Genomic DNA, 19,359 nt, shown 5'->3' with positions numbered 1-19,359 from the left:
ATTAGGAGTCTCCAAACAGTTCTGCAAGTATATAACGTTAAAGACAGAAACATATATATTAGCTGACATCCATTAGCCATAATAATAAGGGTTCATTCATATAACCCTTAAGTGTGTGCACTTTTTGTGTTTACATAAAGTATAATTTTTCTTTCAGACAGGAAGAAGGCCTTATTTTCTTATACACGCTGTGACTGGCTACAATATTGGACTGCACGGATTTGCTGAACATACTGTAACTAGTCATACTGTATAGTCGACAGGTTGAAAAAAAACCCAGAAGCTCCATCTAGATTGATCTAGAACAATGACGTTGCTACTGTACATTAAGGAAGAGGCTGCACTGCAACCTACTCAGGCAGCGAAGTGGTTATATTCAGATTCTCTAGGCATGAGAGTTCTACAGGCAGCAAGAGCACAAACGCAACCGGAATTAAAAAAAAAATGGAAAAAATGGAAAAAATGAACAAAACACAATACAGGAATAAAACATTAACACTCAAATCCCTCTTGAGATGTTCTACTGATGGATTACAGTCATGACCCTGCCCTTATTTTGCAAATACTATTACTGCTCTTAAGAATCTTCCCACTTCTTAATAAGACTATTGGGTAAGAAAAGAGTCATGGTAATGATATTGATCAGAATTCATGAATAATGAATATTAAAAACTATACCTATTGTGAGGATGCTAAAAACGACAACCGGGATTGCAAATTGGGAGCAATTTAAAACATCAAAACATGTAACTATATTTTACTCTAAGCTATAAAAAGATAAGTCAAGTGTTTCACACTGCATATGTTGTCACCTACTATTGGTGGATTGTCACTTGCTAGAGATAATGTGTGACATATATATTATGCATTCATTGTGTTATGAAGAACCATTATTTCATATCCTCATAAACAGTCATAGCCTACAATTTTATAAAAATGTACTCATGTTAAGTATTATATGATTGTAGCATTGTGACTTCAAATATTTTGTTTGTTTTTAATCAAAATATAACATCGGGAAATAAAGTAGTCAGATAAAGCATGTTATTAATTCCTACTAACTCACAGTATATTTGCTGACAGTTGTCAACTACAGCTACAACACTTTACCTACAAGAATCCAAAACAACATGCAAATAAAAGTATAAAAAAAATCTACAAAAAAAAAAAAAGATCCAAAGAACAAACTTCATGCAAAGGGTGATGTTCAACATACCAAACATTGAGCAATTTGGAAATACACTTTTTCAAATCTCCTCCTAATTATCACATCCTTATGTCTGATAGGGCAGGTGGCAAGCTGTTAAAAGTGACATTTTTATGAAGAAAAGGAAATAGGAAGAGACAACTCTACCTGTGTTGTTTATCACAAATTAAATATGCACTTAAAAGGAGACCTTACTGCAGTTTATGTGCAACCCTACAACTCAAGCTTAGCAAAAATTCAACTGGTGCCACAAATATTAACAGATTGCTCAAATTACCCAGGACAATGGCTACATAAATAGGTTCATTAGAGAATTCAAACTAATAATGCAATAGATAAGAGATGGCAAGGACAAGTGGTTAATGAAGGATAGGTCATTAATCTTTGGACACATGTACGACTCCCTCCTGCAGAGACAACATAATCATATGCAGTTTGTTCCCTATATTAACCTGTCCTCGATGTTGGGATAGGTCCTTCCTGCTCTGGACATGTGGGATATTATTTTCGCTTCATTAAAATCCAATCAAGATGCTTTGGCAACTGAACTTGCCGCTAAACAATAGTCTTTCTGATTGGCAAGCTATTTCATTCCCCGTGCCTATCATTAATTCTGTTACTCAAATGGAAACTACAGCAGCATCTGTCATTATAATTGAGGCTGCAATGCATCAAGTGGATGGTGCAGAAATGTCCTTTGCAACCTAAACTGCAAAAAGTAAATGAAACTGGGAACAAAATATCTCGACATTAGAGAGTGATGCCAAGCATTGCAGATGTACGTCTGCACATTAGGTATGTCTGGTTCATCCCTGGTCCCTGGAAAATAATCCTTGAAATCTACACATTGGCAAAGAAAATAACTTCATGAGCTTCCAACCCATATAAATGGCAAAGTCATGAGAAGTCATGAGTGATTTTAATTATTACCCGCACTGAATAAGAGTTGTAATATAAAAATGAATTAATGTTTACAGTTAGATCAGTTTGTCGGTTTGAAAATCAATCTCTTTTCTCATGTAACTATTCTTTCAAAAGTCACACAAATAGCACATGCTCTCGAAATTGCTGTTATGAATATTGTAAATTCATGTGGATAACCTCCAAAGAATTGGACATAATCAGTGGTTGCATAAATAAGGGAAACCCTAGTCTAGAGGGGATGCCCATGATGACCTCACATGTGACATCACAGTTGGTGGTACAGTATGTCATTGACCAAGTCTAGGTTTAGCATGTGCCTGTCTGCTATATTATCTCAGTCTGGATGCTTCCAAACATTTTGCCTCTCTTTGACTTGTTACTGGCACTGAATTAATGTCCAGGAATGGCTTGGGGGGAGCTCTATGTTGGTAGATATGACTTTGACACTGTAATGACCCCAGAGGCCATCTAACCATTGATGAGCACTATACAACACAATACACCTTGCCCATGAAATCTGTTAAAGTGACATTACATTCAATTTGCAACAGTACAGTCTGTGTTATGCTCCATTGGTCATATTTGTTAAAGCAACAATGCTATGCTCCATTTAATATATTAAAGTGACACTGGGTATTCTTATTAAAGCAACAGAACAGTCTGCTGTATGTAAACCGAGCATCACACAGACAGAGTTGAGCATGCCTGTCTAAACATGGAATATGCTCAAGGTAAACAACGCCACTTATAACATCTGAATAATAAGAAACAAAAAGTATTGGATGACAGAATTAATAAATGAGAGTGCAACAATGAATCTATTCTGGCTGCAATGGCAAGTTACTACCAGGGTGCTGTCAAACTGTAATGCATAGCTTAGTTACAGCACTGCTGAAAAATGAAGTTTTTTTATGGATGAGGGGAAAATTCTGGTTTACAACTCTGACCAGCTGCTACGCAATACGTTAGCCTTCTACACTTGATTAGTAAATGAGTCAATGGGAATAAAACATCCCATATATAACATTTTACTATGTGCAGTTTTACAACTGAAAGGAATGAAAAGCAACAACTGAATACACAATGTAAAAAAAATATATATAAAGCCAAAACCAAGCAATAAAAACAGATTTTCTAGAGGTAGTGGTTAGTAAACCTGTATAGTGTATCTTTAAGTAGATGTCGGGGACACACAATTCTCTTCCTTAAGTGCACATAGAAGTCAGTGTTCCTGAAAAACTAGTGGTATAAGGAAAAGTCTCATTTCAACAACTACTATACATTGCTACCCTTTTTCAGTACCTATACAGTACATACCCTAGACGACATGCAAGAAAATGTAAAAGTAGAATTAACACAACAAATTAAGCCAAATTGATTGTCTTTTTTTCCCCCTCAAACTAGTGTGAATAAAGATGAGGCACAGCTTAGTATTCAGGATCAGCAGGCGGCAGATTCCATTCTCCAGAGGACCGTTTGCAATCAAGGCCATTACTCATTTTCGACAAGTTCTAAACTGATCAGCAAACAGCTTAATCTGTGCAACAACCAAAAAAACAAACCCTAAAGATTGGCTAGACTGGGTCACTGGCACATTATAGGCTATACAGTACATCCCACAGCTCTGCAGAAAAATACATAAATGAGCTACAGTACAGCCTACAGGAATCTCAGATCTCCCTCTATCTCACACTCTCTTAACAGCTTTTGGAACAGACAATGAAAATGCGTAGATTGTAAATTGCAACAGTTGTATTAACCCTCCTAGTGGCTGAATATCAGAGAGCTGGGTTTTAAGGCAAAATGCTATGTATAGAAACGAACATAAAAATAAAAAAATACAGTTTGAGAAACGGATCACAGATAAGTGTTGCTTTAGTTTTTTTGTTATATATATATATATATATATATATATATATAACATACAAGTAATATATGTGTTGTTTACTATGTTTACTAACATGTTTAGATGTTTTCGGTATCATATCATTTATATTTCATACTGATAAGTGATAAGTGGTAAGTACCTGATGAGAACCCAGCAGGGGACAGGCGGTGGGGAAGCTCCTGGCTGTGCGTTGGGTCATGTAGGGGAGACTTGCTGGACTGCTCCAGGGCTGAGATCTGGATACAGGACGCTGATTCCCTAGGAGCTGTCCGCCATCCGCTGGTGCTGAAACCTTCTCTCTATCGCTCTCACCTCTCAGGACATCGCCACCTCCAGTAATAAAGTCGGAAGCATCCACATCACACAACAGTCCACGGATCCCTCTTGAGAATGAAATAATAAAAATAAAATAAGGGTACACACTGAGCCCACAGCTCACCCCCAACACCCAGCAAACTGCCCTGTCTGCTCTCGGTCTAGGGGGAAGGATTGGGCTTCATAAATGATTGATCCTTGATAAAGTTTTACGAGGCCATCAGTCCCTTTCTATGGCTAGAGGAGAGCAGCGAGTGCGCAAGAAGGGATGCGCTGCGCAAACATAGCGCAAGTGCCAGTTCCTGACCGTGACGATCTATTGAGCTATTGGCTCACTGGACTGTGTTACTTTCACGAGTCTTTAACCAAAAATAATAAGAAAAATAAAAAGACAAGAAAGAATATAGTGATTCTTCCAGAAATGTCAGGGATGAGTTAATATGCTCCTAGACGTCTCTCTATGTGAATGTGTGTGTTGGGAGCTCAGGCTGTGCCCCCCTCTCACCCTACAGTAGCTGGGATAATAGCATTACAGGACTCACCAATCCATTGGCTAATGAGGATCTAGGAGTTGGGCTGTCAGATGGATTCATCGGAGAAGTCTAGAGATCCCCTCTCAGACACTATTATCTGTCATGTCCCCTCTATCTCCCGGCATTCCCCCCACAGCCTGGCTGCTTCTCCTATCGCATCTGGAGCCACAGATGTGATGGGAAGCATTAACCCCCTGGCTACCGGGCTAGCTGCCAGCCTCCTGGACCAGATATTAAAGACGAGAGATATTGTTGCCCCTTATCCACAGCTGATTGCAGCCCAGGCAGGAGAATGACTTCAGCGGGGATCCACATGCAGATATACGAGCAGGCAGAGAGGGCTGATGCATAACACATGACTGGCTAGATGTATTGCAATTACGGGCACTGGATGCCGTGTAGTAGTGTACTGCGGCAGGGAAGACTCACTTACCTGGTGCAGACATCCAGGCTTCTCCGGGTGGCGTTCAGGTCCCCTTAGGACATCGTCTCCCTGTGCATTCCACAACAGCTCCCTTATGGAGACTGCTCCTTTCTCCTAGACAGATCCAAGGGCTGGACTCGGCCTGAGAGCAGATCCGCAGCTCCTCACTGCGTCAAGTGGAAGGACCTCCAAGATCCATGCAAGGCGAGGTGATGAATGCAGAGCAAGTCCTGATGGAGAGCTGCCGGCTGGATTCCGGGGGCCAGTGCCATGCAGCTCTGGAGGCAGAGCTCAGCCAGTAGCACCTTCCTCCCTGGGTTACTGTGGGGAGTCCTGGAGGAAGAGGGGAGGGCTGTGTAAGTTAAACAGAAACAGCATGTTGATCCAATGGTGCGTAATGGGAACTTAAAGCATACTGCTCCTAATCAGATTGCTTGGCAGAGACTGAGGGATGATGAATAAATAGATGTGCATTGTGAGGAATGTCCCTCCACCCACTCTTCCCGCTGTACAGCCGCTGCTCTCTCTTCATCCGCTGCCTATATGTCATTTAACTAAATATTGTCACTCTTCTTTCTCTGTCATGCTGCATGCCCCCTCATTGCCTTTTTCCTCTCTAGCCTAAATAGAGTATACAGTGTATGTGGGGTTTAGAACACTCCCAGCACATTATTTTGCTGATTTATATTTATTATTGTCTTAATTTTATCTAACTATTGAATAGATTTCAGACTCTCTTCCATGGCACCCTCACTTGTCAACTTTTGTTTTACCTCTCAGAATTTTTTGTTGCTATACTCCCTCTTGTCCTGTCCCTCTCTTCATATTCTCACTCAATTATCGCTACATTTTCTGCCTTTGCCTCCCCAGTTTCTATCTACAGTCCTCCTGTCTTTCCTAAGGCAGTCTGTAGCCTATTTCTCTCCCACCCCAAATTCAATATACCCTCCCACTCTCTATTTTCTCTACTTGTCTATCACATTTACTCTATATATTTAATGTCTATTTTTCTTTCCCCACTCTTTCTTTTCTTATCTCTCTCTTTCTCTCGCGCACTCCAATCCTGTTTCTATTCATTTATAATATAATATAAATAGTTGTTTTCCCCTTTTCCTCTGTCTCTCTCCTTGCTCTCTTTAATCTCTCTTCCACACCATACCACACTGTACTCCACCCAACTGTCTTATTCTGTCCCTTTTTGCCCTTCTAATTAACTCTCTTCATTCCCCCACTCTCTACACACTCTCTTCTACTACTTACACTCTATACTCTCTCACATTCTATCCCCTATATGTTCACTAGAACTTGTTCTCTCTACACCCCACTCACTATTCCCCCATACTATTATATGCTCTATGTGTCTCTTTATCTTTCTAGTCCTTTCTAGGTCTTCACTTCTCCTTTCTCATTGCCACTCTCTACTTTCCTCCTGCCCCTAGTAATACAGTGGTGTACTTAGGAGGAACTTACCAGTACTTGATAACCCCCCCCCCCCCAACACCCTCAATGCAGAAGCTGATGAACAGCTGTGTTTTCCATTTGGATCAGAAACTTTTATTTGTTTGACCCATGGAAGCCATTTTCTATATTTGACCTATAGAGCTCGTGGCAGCTCCACAGGGTCATGTGACCTACATGACTGCCCTGTCAGCAGCTTCATAAGGGAGAGAGACAATCATGGAAATTATAAATGAAATCTTTATGTGCCCAGTGGTGACCACTATTCCCCAGACCACTCACAGGTGCAGACACACCTATGGTAAGCCTTCAAAGTATTTATAATATAAAATGTACTTGTTTGCACTTTTTTATGTCATTCCTTCAGGATCTTTTCCTCTCCATCATATAAATGGCCCATATTTATATATATATATATATATATATATATATATATATAGTAGCTCTCTCAATTATTGATACTCCCAGTGATATGTGTTCCCAGTATTATCAACAGTAAGTCTCACAATTATATACATTTTTTAAATGCCAAACCTGTGGGAATGAGATCTCCAGTTTTTGAAATTTCTGTTCTAAGAATGTACCTCTATCTCTTATATTATCTCCAAGCCTTATTCTTTAGCAGGCCTTTTTTCTAAATATTGTTGCTCTCTATGGGAGTTCTAAGGGATTCAGTTCTATGAGATTCAGATCAGATGAGTGTGCCACTAGATATTACTGCAGTGTTCCAAATGTGCACATTACTCTTTAGTAGGAAATGTTGGGATGCAAGGAAAATTATGTCACTTGCTGAGTGCCTTTGCCCTACTATTTTGGGGGCACTTTGCACACTAATTGTCCCCTCATACACTTCCTTCACTCTTTTCCCCAACTTCATCCCAATTTTTTTTCTCCCATTCTGTTACACAACAATATCTCTGTCTTCTGTGTGGACCATAATGAGGCATTTTTGAAGATAATTTACAAACATTCTGTTATCACTTTTCTCTGTCTCCCTCTATAGTTTTGCCTCCTGTATCTCTTTTTCCATTTCTGCAGTATGTCTGTCCCTCACTCTGCACCATCTCACATTCCTTATGTACCCTACAATGCCTTAGCAGCCAGCTGACATCTTCCTCTTCCTCAAATCCAGCTCAACCACGCCAGTTGTATTATAAAAAGGACTCTTACTCCATAATTCTCTCTCAGAAATAATGTTCCCCACTTACATTTCTATTGGCAGTGGCAGTAAAGTTTATTCTAAATCTATATCCTAATAAAGTTACCATATAACCTAGGCAGGTGTTAGCAATTTAGATATGAATATAAGGCATCCTATTTTATAATAACACGGTGCCATAAATTGGCTATTATCTTCTTTACATTAAACCTCTAGATCCATAAGATTATATTTTAAGATGCCTCTTTTGCCTGAGTAATAGCTTGTAAGTATACATTTATATAAGAGCAACTCGGTTCGCCTGCCAATTATAGTAACCTGATGCATTAAGCAAACCATGCATTATTATAACAATACATTATTCAGGCTACAGATTTTACTTGAAAAAGTCATTAGAGTTCATCACGTGCACAGAAGCCCTGCTTAAGAGGATGCTAATTAATTTTAGTGGAAAATGGAATTAGTTCAAGCGAGATGAAACGGTTAATCAATGAAATCATCTGAAAAACAGTAGGAGTATTCATGTGTAGACAACTGCAGGGAAGAGAAAGATGTCCTCACAAAATCAAGAGCCACAAAGGTTCACTGTCTGACTAGATCTTCCTAACACTACAGGACTGTCCTTATGTGGCTGCTGCAGCTACACAGCTAAGGTGAATGGGGCTAAATAGAGTTCCTAGAGCTAATGCATAAAAAAGTCAGTCTGGTCTTTTACCTCATGCACCCATTCAGTGCTGGATAGTCGAGTTGCCACCTCTAAGGTGCGTGAAAATGTTTACTTCTTTGCTGCCAGGTGGATGCAAGTAGTAATCCCTTAAACCCCAAACTGGTGTTTATGACCTTACACCGTGATAATCTGTTTTCTGTTTTGTCAACAGCACTATACCCTAGATCAGGGGTTCTCAAACTCGGTCCTCAGGACCCCACACAGTGCATGTTTTGCAGGTAACCTAGCAAGTGCACAGGTGTATTAATTACTCACTGACACATTTTAAAAGGTCCACAGGTGGAGCTAATTATTTCCCTTGTGATTCTGTGAGGAGACCTGCAAAACATGCACTGTGTGGGGTCCTGAAGACCGAGTTTGAGAACCTGTGCCCTAGATCATTGTAGCACCTTGTTAATAAAAGTGCAAAGACAGAAATATATAACCGTCCTTTAAAGAGCATTATATTGTCAATTTATTTAGATCAATATAGATATACAGTTCTGCCAGCAGTTACTTTTCTTATGGGAAAGGGAAATAATTGACTTGAATAATTATACCATTATAGAGAAGTTTATTTATTGTACTAATAAGTTGCAGGCTAATTTATTTTGTACCTCTCTAGAGATCTGCAAAACATTGCACCAGTCCAACAAACCCTTTCAATTTTATAGTGATACAGTATGTTGTGCAGCATCGAATACTTCTAAACCAGCAGTCTGAAGTTCCCATCAGAATTATATACCTGTAAAAGAAATAATTGCCGAAAATCTGACCCCAGCCAACACACCCATGTTGGCACAATTGCAGATAAAGGAGGATATTTGCTAAAGATGATTTTTGCAAATCCAGTGGTTTTCACACTGCCGGATTTACTAAAGGTCAATCCACTCACATAAACATCAGAAAATCACAGTTTCACAAAACAGTACATTGGAAATTGCTATCTGTCAGTACCCGCTCTGTCCGGATACATCAAAGATAGTCAGCGGACACATGACCAGGCACCTCTGGACAATTGCTGAAGTAACATTATGATGTAGACCGGACACTGAGTTGCTACCAGTGGTTGACTGGAACCGGACTGGGACTAGACTGGAGATACCGGACCAGACTGGAACTGGACTTGGACTGGACTGGGACTGAACTGGAGATACTGGACCAGACTGGAACTGGACTGGACTGGGACTGAACTGGAGATACTGGACCAGACTGGAACTGGACTTTGACAGGACTGGGACTGAATTGGAACCAACTAGAAACTGGACTGGACTAGAATTTTCAGTGCAGCAGGTGGCAGTTGCACTGGTAGCCTTTAGTATTAAATACAAAGAGTTCAGCATACAGGAGCTCAGGAATCTGGACTCCGGGCCTAATTCAGCATGGATCGCTATACAGAGAAATTGCAATTTCTCAGAATAGCGATCCATCCTGACTTAGGCCCTCAGTCGCAGGGGTGGGGAACCTCCGGCCCGTGGGCCGTATAAGGCCTGCAAAGCCATTTGTTCCGGCACACCCGCCTGTTGCCAGTGAGACACGCCGCCACTCAGTCCGGCGGTGGAGTGTCTCAGCTGTCAGGGCACAGAGGAGAGCGCAGCTACGATGTCTGGTGGCAGTGGCGGGTAGGATCTCAAACCAGCCGCCGGTTCGTGAGCCAATCAGAGCTCGCAGACTGGCAGCCAATCAGGAGCAACCGCTGCTGGTCTGTCAGCTCTGATTGGCTCACGAACTGGCGGCTGGTTTGAGGTCCTACACGCCACCGCCTGACATAGCCGCGCTCTCCTCCCTGCCCTGACCCGACAGCTGAGACACGCCGCTGCCTGACGGAGCTGCAGCAGTGGTGAGCGGTCTGTCACTGTGGGGGCATTTGTGTATCTGGCACTATGGGGGCATTTGTGTATCTGGCACTGTGGGGGCATTTGTGTATCTGGCACTGCACTATTGGGGGCATATGTGTTTCATGTCACATTTTAATTGGCCAACCCATTTTTTGGCGTGCGGGGCATAACTACTGGGAGCAAAGTAATTTTTAGGTTGATAATTTTTTTATGGCTCCTGAAGTATTTTAGAAATCTCCAAATGGCCCTTGGTAGAAAAAAGGTTCCCCACCCCTGCTTTACAAGCTGGATATAGCTGTGTTTCGACAGGAACAAATGATCACAGGAAGCTGATAGAGACTGTGCTGTTGGGTGCTGGTGCTATGGCTGAAAGTGAAGAAAATGTACTCATATAAGTAAACTTGCAGGAGGTTAACAGGATTCAGGATCTCTGCAGCAGCACTTACCAGAAAGTCTGTGGTAAACACTGAAATCAGGATCCAGCAGTCTTGGGGAACAGATGGAACCTCAGGTGAATAATTAGCCTCGAGTCATTGGCGTACCTATAATGGGTGCAATGTGTGCGATTCCAGAGGGCCCCACACCGTACACACTGCACCCATTTTTTTAAATACTTACCCTCCACATTGGCGCTACCTCAGCAGCAGCAGTGCTGCAGAAATCACCAGGAAAATGGCGCAGTGGCCATTTACCTGGTGTTTCGCACATGCACAGTAAGAAAATCACTGGGAAAATGGCCACTGCGCCATTTTCCCAGAGACCTGCACATGCACACTAGACTCTGGGACAGTGCTAGGGTCTACTAGTAACCCTAGTGCCCAGAGGCTACAGCGCAGCCGGTTAGAGAGGAGGAAGCTCAGACCGAGTCTGCAAACTGGCATGCTCCACTCTTGAAGTGCTCCTGCCTCGAATGAGGTAAAGCAGACAGAGACACAGGCACTAGCTAAGGCTGTGGAGTTGCAGGCTAGAAACTCATGGATTTCAGCAGGTAACCCAAGTCAGAGAACAATGGGTGAATTCTTTATACAATACTGGAGCTGAAGCTGAGCGAAACAGTAGTAAGCTGGAAGATACTCTGAGGATTTCTGTACTGTGGAGCAAGGGGCATAGCGAGGGTGGCGCAATTGGAGCTCATTGCTCCAGGCGCCTGTCTCTGGCAAGGGTGCTGCATCCGCAGTCCTGCCAGTAGCAGCTGGTGACTTCTTTGCGGGAGGGGAGGGATGAATGCTCCACCCCCGGTGACCCCAGCACAATAAAGTTGTTGTTTTTTTTGGCACAGCGTGTGACGTCATGACGTCCGTGTGCTGTGATTGAAGATCAGTAGGAGCCACCGCTGCAGCGACGAGGATCTCAGCAGTGATCCGAGACGAAGGCAGGACAGGTAAGTGTAGCTACTGGAGAGACGGGGGGGGGGGGGGGGGTTCTGAGACACAGGAGGGCAGATGCACAGAGACACAGGAGGGCAGCCATGCTGAGACACAAGGGGGGGGCAGCCATGCTGAGACATGGGGGGCAGCCATGCTGAGACACAAGGGGGGCAGCCATGCTGAGACAAGGGGGCAGCCATGCTGAGACATAGGGGGCAGCCATGCTGAGACACAAGGGGGGCAGCCATGCTGAGACACAAGGAGGGCAGCCATGCTGAGACACAAGGGGAGCAGCCATGCTGAGACACAAGCGGGGCAGCCATGCTGAGACATGGGGGGGGGCAGCCATGCTGAGACACAGGGGGGGGGCAGACATGCTAAGACACAGGTTGGGGGGGCAGCCATGCTGAGACGCAGGGTGGGGGGGGCAGCCATGCTGAGACATAGGGGGGGCAGCCATGCTGAGACATGGGGGGGCAGCCATGCTGAGACACAAGGGGCAGCCATGCTGAGACACAAGGGGGGTGGAGCCATGCAGAGACACAGGGGAAGGGCAGCCATGCTGACACACAGGGGGGCAGCCATGCTGAGACATAGGGGGGCGGCCATGCTGAGACACAAGGGGGGCAGCCATGCTGAGACACATGGGGGGTAGCCATGCTGAGACACAGGGTGGGGGGCAGCCATGCTGAGACATGGGGGGCAGCCATGCTGAGACACAAGGGGGGCAGCCATGCTGGGACAAGGGGGCAGCCATGCTGAGACATAGGGGGCAGCCATGCTGAGACACAAGGGGGGCAGCCATGCTGAGACACATGGGGGGCAGACATGCTGAGACGGAGGGTGGGTTTCTGAGACACAGGAGGGCAGATGCACAGAGACACAGGAGGGCAGCCATGCTGAGACACAAGGGGGGGGGCAGCCATGCTGAGACATGGGGGGCAGCCATGCTGAGACACAAGGGGGGCAGCCATGCTGAGACAAGGGGGCAGCCATGCTGAGACATAGGGGGCAGCCATGCTGAGACACAAGGGGGGCAGCCATGCTGAGACACAAGGAGGGCAGCCATGCTGAGACACAAGGGGAGCAGCCATGCTGAGACACAAGCGGGGCAGCCATGCTGAGACACAGGGGGGGCAGACATGCTAAGACACAGGTTGGGGGGGCAGCCATGCTGAGACGCAGGGTGGGGGGGCAGCCATGCTGAGACATAGGGGGGGCAGCCATGCTGAGACATGGGGGGGCAGCCATGCTGAGACACAAGGGGGCAGCCATGCTGAGACACAAGGGGGGTGGAGCCATGCAGAGACACAGGGGAAGGGCAGCCATGCTGACACACAGGGGGGCAGCCATGCTGAGACATAGGGGGGCGGCCATGCTGAGACACAAGGGGGGCAGCCATGCTGAGACACATGGGGGGTAGCCATGCTGAGACACAGGGTGGGGGGCAGCCATGCTGAGACACATGGGGGGCAGACATGCTGAGACACAGGGTGGGGGGGCAGCCATGCTGTGACATAGGGGGGGCAGCCTTGTTGAGAGATTGGGTGGGCAACCATGCTGAGACACAAGGGGGGCAGCCATGCTGAGATAGTTTTGCCTAAAACCTCTGGTGGTTTTAAAACTACCACATATCAACTGCAAACCCAGTGTTGTATTTGCCACTAGGCACATGCCTAGGGGTGCCACTAGCTGTGTGTGGCACAGGAGTCATCATGCATTATCCTAATTCAGCTGCAGTTATTCAGACACAGAACAAAGACCACAGTCTCAGGAGCGGGAACATGTTCATTCCAGGAACCTGTAGGAGGGGTTTCTAAGTCTACAAAAGGCATAAAAACAATCCAGGTAGCTAGAGGAGGCAGAGTCGCACCAGAATCCAGGAGAGGGAGTTATAGCGGGTGCCCAATAACATTGTGCCTAGGGAAGGCCTGACCCCTAGATCCACCACGGTCCAAACAACAGATATTTAATACAGAGGTGATGTTCCATGGTTTGAAATTGGCCAAAAAAAATTAGTAATCGAAGTCCAAAATGTGTTTTAATTTAATAGTTATAGCTGTGCATATAACTTCTGTAATTAGGAAGCCATACATACAGTACTATCTAAAGATCATCCTATAAAATAGAAAAATGGTGACCCTAATGATATTAGGGTATACTCATCGGGCGCAAACAATTATAAATTTGGTATTAAGAGTAATAAATTTAAGAAAAAATCAAAACACCTCTGGAATAATTAATATGCAGCTCCCATAAAATAATCTGCAGTTATCAATAATGATATCAAATACAATAGGGAAAAGAGAGCGCAATTCAGAAGTAATATAAATATAAATTATACATTTATTTGCATATTCAGAATAAAACACAACACATAATAACCGAGAGTGTATTGGTCTAATTGAATTATGTTGGTGATATAGAGTTACTATAGGGTGCTGTCCTGCTAATAGTTGAGATAAAGAAATGTTTATAAGGAATAGATTTCCAGCTAGCCAGCTTATAGTGGGGATCACAGATAACAGTTCCGTGGATATGAAATTCAAAGGGCTCAGCACAGAGCGTCCAGCGCTAAATGTATACCTCTCACGGAGAAGGTGCTCTCACCGCTAGCAGTTGTCCAGAGCTTTCGGTTAAACTGGAAACCCGCATGTGTATTTAACCATCAGAGTCCAGTGTTTCAGAACACACTTTCATAGGTGAAGGATTCGCAGTGCTCAACGGATGTCCGTGGTACGGGTGCAGAGGGTGGGCGCCGCTCTCAGAGCTTTAGGGAAAAGCCACGTAATTAGGGGGAACTTGGCTGTGATAATCGATCCGTACTCTCAAAATAGTGTCCAGCAATCACCAAGGTTGTCCTTGACGCGTTTCTCCACCACTATGGACTTGGGGTTCATCAGAAGGATATTCCAGGTGTCCAGGGTGTAAGATATTCAAACAAGAGTCCTCCAATGAGGTTGAAGTCTCTATTAGTTTCCAGGTGAAATTAGTTAAATATACCTGTGTGCATCCACTTAGCCGAATATCAGCTAACAGATCACAATTACATATTCAATATTAGTTCAAAAAGGTAAATAGAAACATTTTAAATAAAAATAATTATTAAATCAACAATGTTAAGTGTATATATATATATATATATACATACATACATATATGCACATTAATTGTGTAGGCATCAATTAGAAGCGCTGCTGAGATCAAATATAAAATAGCCGTCTGTGGATATTTTGGCATACCCCAAAAGAGGATTCCACTGTGGAATCACCCATTTGTGTTTATAATCTGCAAAGTATCCAATAAATATTTATTATTATTTATTTATTACCAGTTATTTATATAGCGCACACATATTCCGCAGCGCTTTACAGAGAATATTTGCACATTCACATCAGTCCCTGCCCCAGTGGAGCTTACAATCTATGGGGGTCATTCCGAGTTGTTCGCTCGTTGCTGATTTTCGCAACGGAGCTATTAAGGCAAAAATGCGCATGGTACGCAGTGCGCATGCGCTAAGTATTTCAGCACAAAACTTAGTAGATTTACTCACGTCTGAATAAAGAATTTTCATCGTTGAAGTGATCGGAGTGTGATTGACAGGAAGTGGGTGTTTCTGGGTGGAAACTGACCGTTTTCTGGGAGTGTGCGTAAAAACGCAGGCATGCCAGGATAAAACGCGGGAGTGTCTGGAGAAACGGGGGAGTGGCTGGCCAAACGCAGGGCGTGTTTGTGACGTCAAACCAGGAACGAAACGGGCTGAGCTGATCGCAGTATAGGAGTAAGTCTCGAGCTACTCAGAAACTGCTACGAATTTTCTATTCGCAATTCTGCTAATCTTTCGTTCGCAATTCTGCTATGCTAAGATACACTCCCAGAGGGCAGCGGCCTAGTGTGTGCAATGCTGCTAAAATCTGCTAGCGAGCGTACAACTCGGAATGACCCCCTATATTTCCTATCACATGTACACACAGACACATTCACGCTAGGGTTAATTTTTGTTGGAAGCCAATTTACCTATCACTATATTTTTGGGTTATGGGAGGAAACCGGAGTACCTGGAGGAAACCCACGCAAGTACGGGGAGAATATACAAACTCCACACAGTTAGGGCCATGGTGGGAATCGAACCCATGACCTCAGTGCTGTGAGGCAGTAATGTCAACCATTACACCGTCCGTACTGCCCAGTACGGATGGTACTGGGCAGTACAAATATCATCTATTTGGAATAAAATATTATAAGGCAGCATATGAACAAAGACATTTTACCTGTTTTAATAAAATGTTGAATTCTTCTACTTGAATTCTATGTTGTTTCCAGATTGTACAAATTCCGTAACTGGCTCACCAATGTTTCAGCATATTAATGATAGTCTGTATTTGTACAAGAGCTGCAAAGGCAGTAGTAATAAAAGAACAAGACATTATTATACACTGAGTAAACATTTAATATGGTGTGCAATGTTCAGCACATTAAATTGTAACGGCTGCAACTATGGAATAAAGCATGATGGTCAAAGCAAAGTAGCATTGAAGGTGATTTATTAAAAGCCTTGGATTCGTTGACACATCTGCCACTGAGAGAAAAGAATGGAGGAGGATTGTATTATCTTCTGTTGCTTTTGTACTGGTAAAAAGTGCAAGTGCCACATTAAGACAAAAAAATAATATAATGAAAAAGAGAACAATGAGAAGAAATTAATATATTTGACTTGCATGCATAGAGTTTTATGTGTTTCTCTGTTCTGCTAAGTTATTTTTCATACTACATTTTCTAAAACAGATGTAAAGTTAATTCATTCTGAAAAGTAAACCTTGACCAAAGCAATAGACCTCTAACAGAGGGAAATAGTAATATTAACTTATGTATAGAAAATAGTCTTTTCATGTTCAAAGCATAAAGATGTATTTCTGTCATGTTACCCTCTATAAACTCAACAGATGCAATTCTGAAAGGCTTACCTACAGTAACAAGGGGCCTAATTCAGACCTGTTCGCTCGCTAGGTTTTTTTTTTTGCAGTCCAGCGTTCGCATAGTCGCTGGTCTAAACTGCGCATGCGTATGCACTGCAATGTGCAGGCCCGTCACACGGGTACAAAGCAGATCTCGGCTCAGCGATGGGCTGTGGGTGAAGAATCCATTCGCACGGGCGTTCGCAAGGAGATTGACAGGAAGAAGGCGTTTGTGGGTGGCAACTGACCGTTTTCTGGGAGTGGTTGGAAAAACGCAAGCGTATTCAAGCGTTTGCAGGGAGGGTTCCTGACGTCAATTCTGGTCCCGGACAGGCTGAAGTGATCGCAGCGGCTGAGTAAGTCCTGGGCTACTCAGAGACTGCACAAAATCTGTTTGTACAGCTCTGCTACACATGCATTCGCACACTTTCAAAGTGAAAATACACTCCCCTATGGGCAGCGACCATGCGAACACAGGACTGCAAAAAAACCCTAGCGAGCGAACAGATCTGAATTAGGCCTCAGGTGCAAACAGCACCAGTGTATTGTAACCCATAACAACCATTCAAACGATCAACCAATGTGAAATCTTAATAATGGAAACTAAATTAATTGGCTGATATGAAATATTGCACAATTGTGCTACAGTATCTGAAACGTGATTAAAAAACCCTTCTGATGTACAGATACGTAAGTTAGTGGTGGTTGTATAAAACCTTATGCATGGTATTATAAAGCACCCGCCACCTAGGCACAGAGAAGACAGACGTTTCTTTGGACCTGATCCATTACTTAATTTATGTGAATGCAGCCTCTCCATTTTAAAAACCAATGACACTGCTAAAACACTCTGTGTCTAATCTTCATTAAAATGGTAAAATACTCTATTGCTTACAACTTCAATGTACCAAGATAGAGAAGTCATCCCAGGGTAGGATGTGAGCCGTGGCATGTGCCATCGCCGTTCAGTCCCCATGACCATCTTAACGTATATGCATACTGGGCAGCGGTCCAGGGACCCGCGATACTAGGGGGCTCCAGAGCTTCACGGGAGGCAGGTAGAGAATTCTGCCTGACAGCTCTGATTGTGAATTATACACAATCATCGTGGTGAGCAGCATTCTCTACATGTCTTCCAGCCTGCAGCCAGACAGTGAATCTGCTGATTAGTGGATGGCTGGGGTTATCCACCAATCAGAGCCATTTACTGTTTGGAAGCATGTGAAGAGATGGCGTGGAATGGCAGGAGAGGTCATTTATTATTTTATTGTTTCATTATAGTTTTTCATTTATTCCTGTGAATGGGTAGGGCCCCCAGTTCATTGCTTTGCCCATGGCCTACAATGCTGTTAAGACGGCCCTGCCAGTCAGAGCCAGCCCTAGGCATAGGCAAACTAGGGCATAGGCAAACTAGGTAATTGCCTAGGGGCATTCCAAGCCTAGAACAGGTGGAGGATTGGGGCACTTGCATGGTGACTCTGGCTACTGTGCTCGTAGCCCAGCTCTGATTGGGCAGCTCAGTATGAAGTCAGTAGCAGGGAACAGACAGTGGGGGTAGAGATATGCTGAGCAGGGTGAATCTCCCCCCCCCCCTCCCCACCTGGGTGAGTACAATTGTTAGCTCCTGGGCCGTACAACCCATTGCATGCCTGGCGGCCGGAAGACAGACAGAAGAAGCAGCCCGGCTGATTTGCCATGGCTAGTGAAAGTTGCTGGGCACTGTCTATACACTGTCACCCAGCCGCTGGTCACACTGGCTGATCACACACTGGGAAGCACGTTCACTGGGGCATATTCCTCCCTACACCCCTCCATCCTTTTGTAACAGGTTTTTTTTTGCAATGGAAGAAGCACCCGCAGATCTGTAACCCATGCTCGCCTCTCAACTCCAATACTTTCCAATCCATGTTTTGTAGCTCCACCTTCTCCACCTATAAAAGCAGTTTTCACATGCACAGCACGGTGTATCTCATGACATTTGTCCAGGTGTAGCTCCCAGACTGTCCGCCTGGCTCAGGTACCACAAGTTTCTTCCTGTCCCTTTTTTTTTATTATTCTCTATCTGTTTCTGCTTGTCAGCCTCTATCTGCCCTTTTCATGCCTATGCCATCCTTCTTTTTTCTTCTCTGTGCCAGTGTCTTTTCTTTTCCTATGTCTATGCCAGCCTCAGTGCCAACCTTTCTGTCCATCCTTTTACCATCCTCGCTTTCATTCCTCTTCATCAGCCTCTCTGCCCATCCTCTGTCTGCACAAAACTCTCTTACCATCCTCTGCGCCAGCTTTTATGCCCATCCTCAATCTGTGCCAGTCTTTCTGGCCATCCTGTCTGTTCCAGCCTTTCTGCACATCCTCTGTCTGCATCACTTTTTCTTCCCTTCTGTGCCAGCCATTTTTCCATCCCGTTTGCACAACCTGTCTTCCCTTTCTCTACGCAAACCTTTATGCCCATCCTGTCTGCACCAGCCTTTCTGCCGTTATCTGTCTGTGCCAGCTTCCCTTTCCTTCTTCTGTGCTAGCTTTTCTACCCATCATGTCTGCATCAGTCTCCCTGCCTGTCCCCTACTGCGCAAGTCTCTCTGCCCTTG

General features: G+C 44.1%; 1 protein-coding gene across 4 annotated transcripts in view; it reads right to left on the bottom strand.

Annotated features, from left to right (window-relative positions):
• The window catches only part of ELFN1 (extracellular leucine rich repeat and fibronectin type III domain containing 1), a 988,432-nt gene extending 982,611 nt beyond the window's left edge, over positions 1-5,821 (bottom strand). For 3 of the 4 annotated variants that reach the window (XM_063934602.1, XM_063934603.1, XM_063934605.1), the window contains exons 1-2: positions 5,301-5,821; positions 4,159-4,402 (exon numbers count right to left, since the gene is read on the bottom strand). The gene's annotated coding sequence lies outside the window, so the exon portion shown is untranslated. Of the gene's footprint in view, positions 1-4,158; positions 4,403-4,876; positions 5,004-5,300 lie in introns of those variants that run through there. The other variant, XM_063934604.1, reaches the window with a different exon arrangement.
• Positions 5,822-19,359: the final 13,538 nt, after the last annotated feature.

The sequence above is a fragment of the Pseudophryne corroboree genome, chromosome 7 (assembly GCF_028390025.1).
Source record: "Pseudophryne corroboree isolate aPseCor3 chromosome 7, aPseCor3.hap2, whole genome shotgun sequence".
Taxonomy (NCBI): domain Eukaryota; kingdom Metazoa; phylum Chordata; class Amphibia; order Anura; family Myobatrachidae; genus Pseudophryne; species Pseudophryne corroboree.
This window is presented reverse-complemented; position numbering and strand designations above follow the sequence as displayed.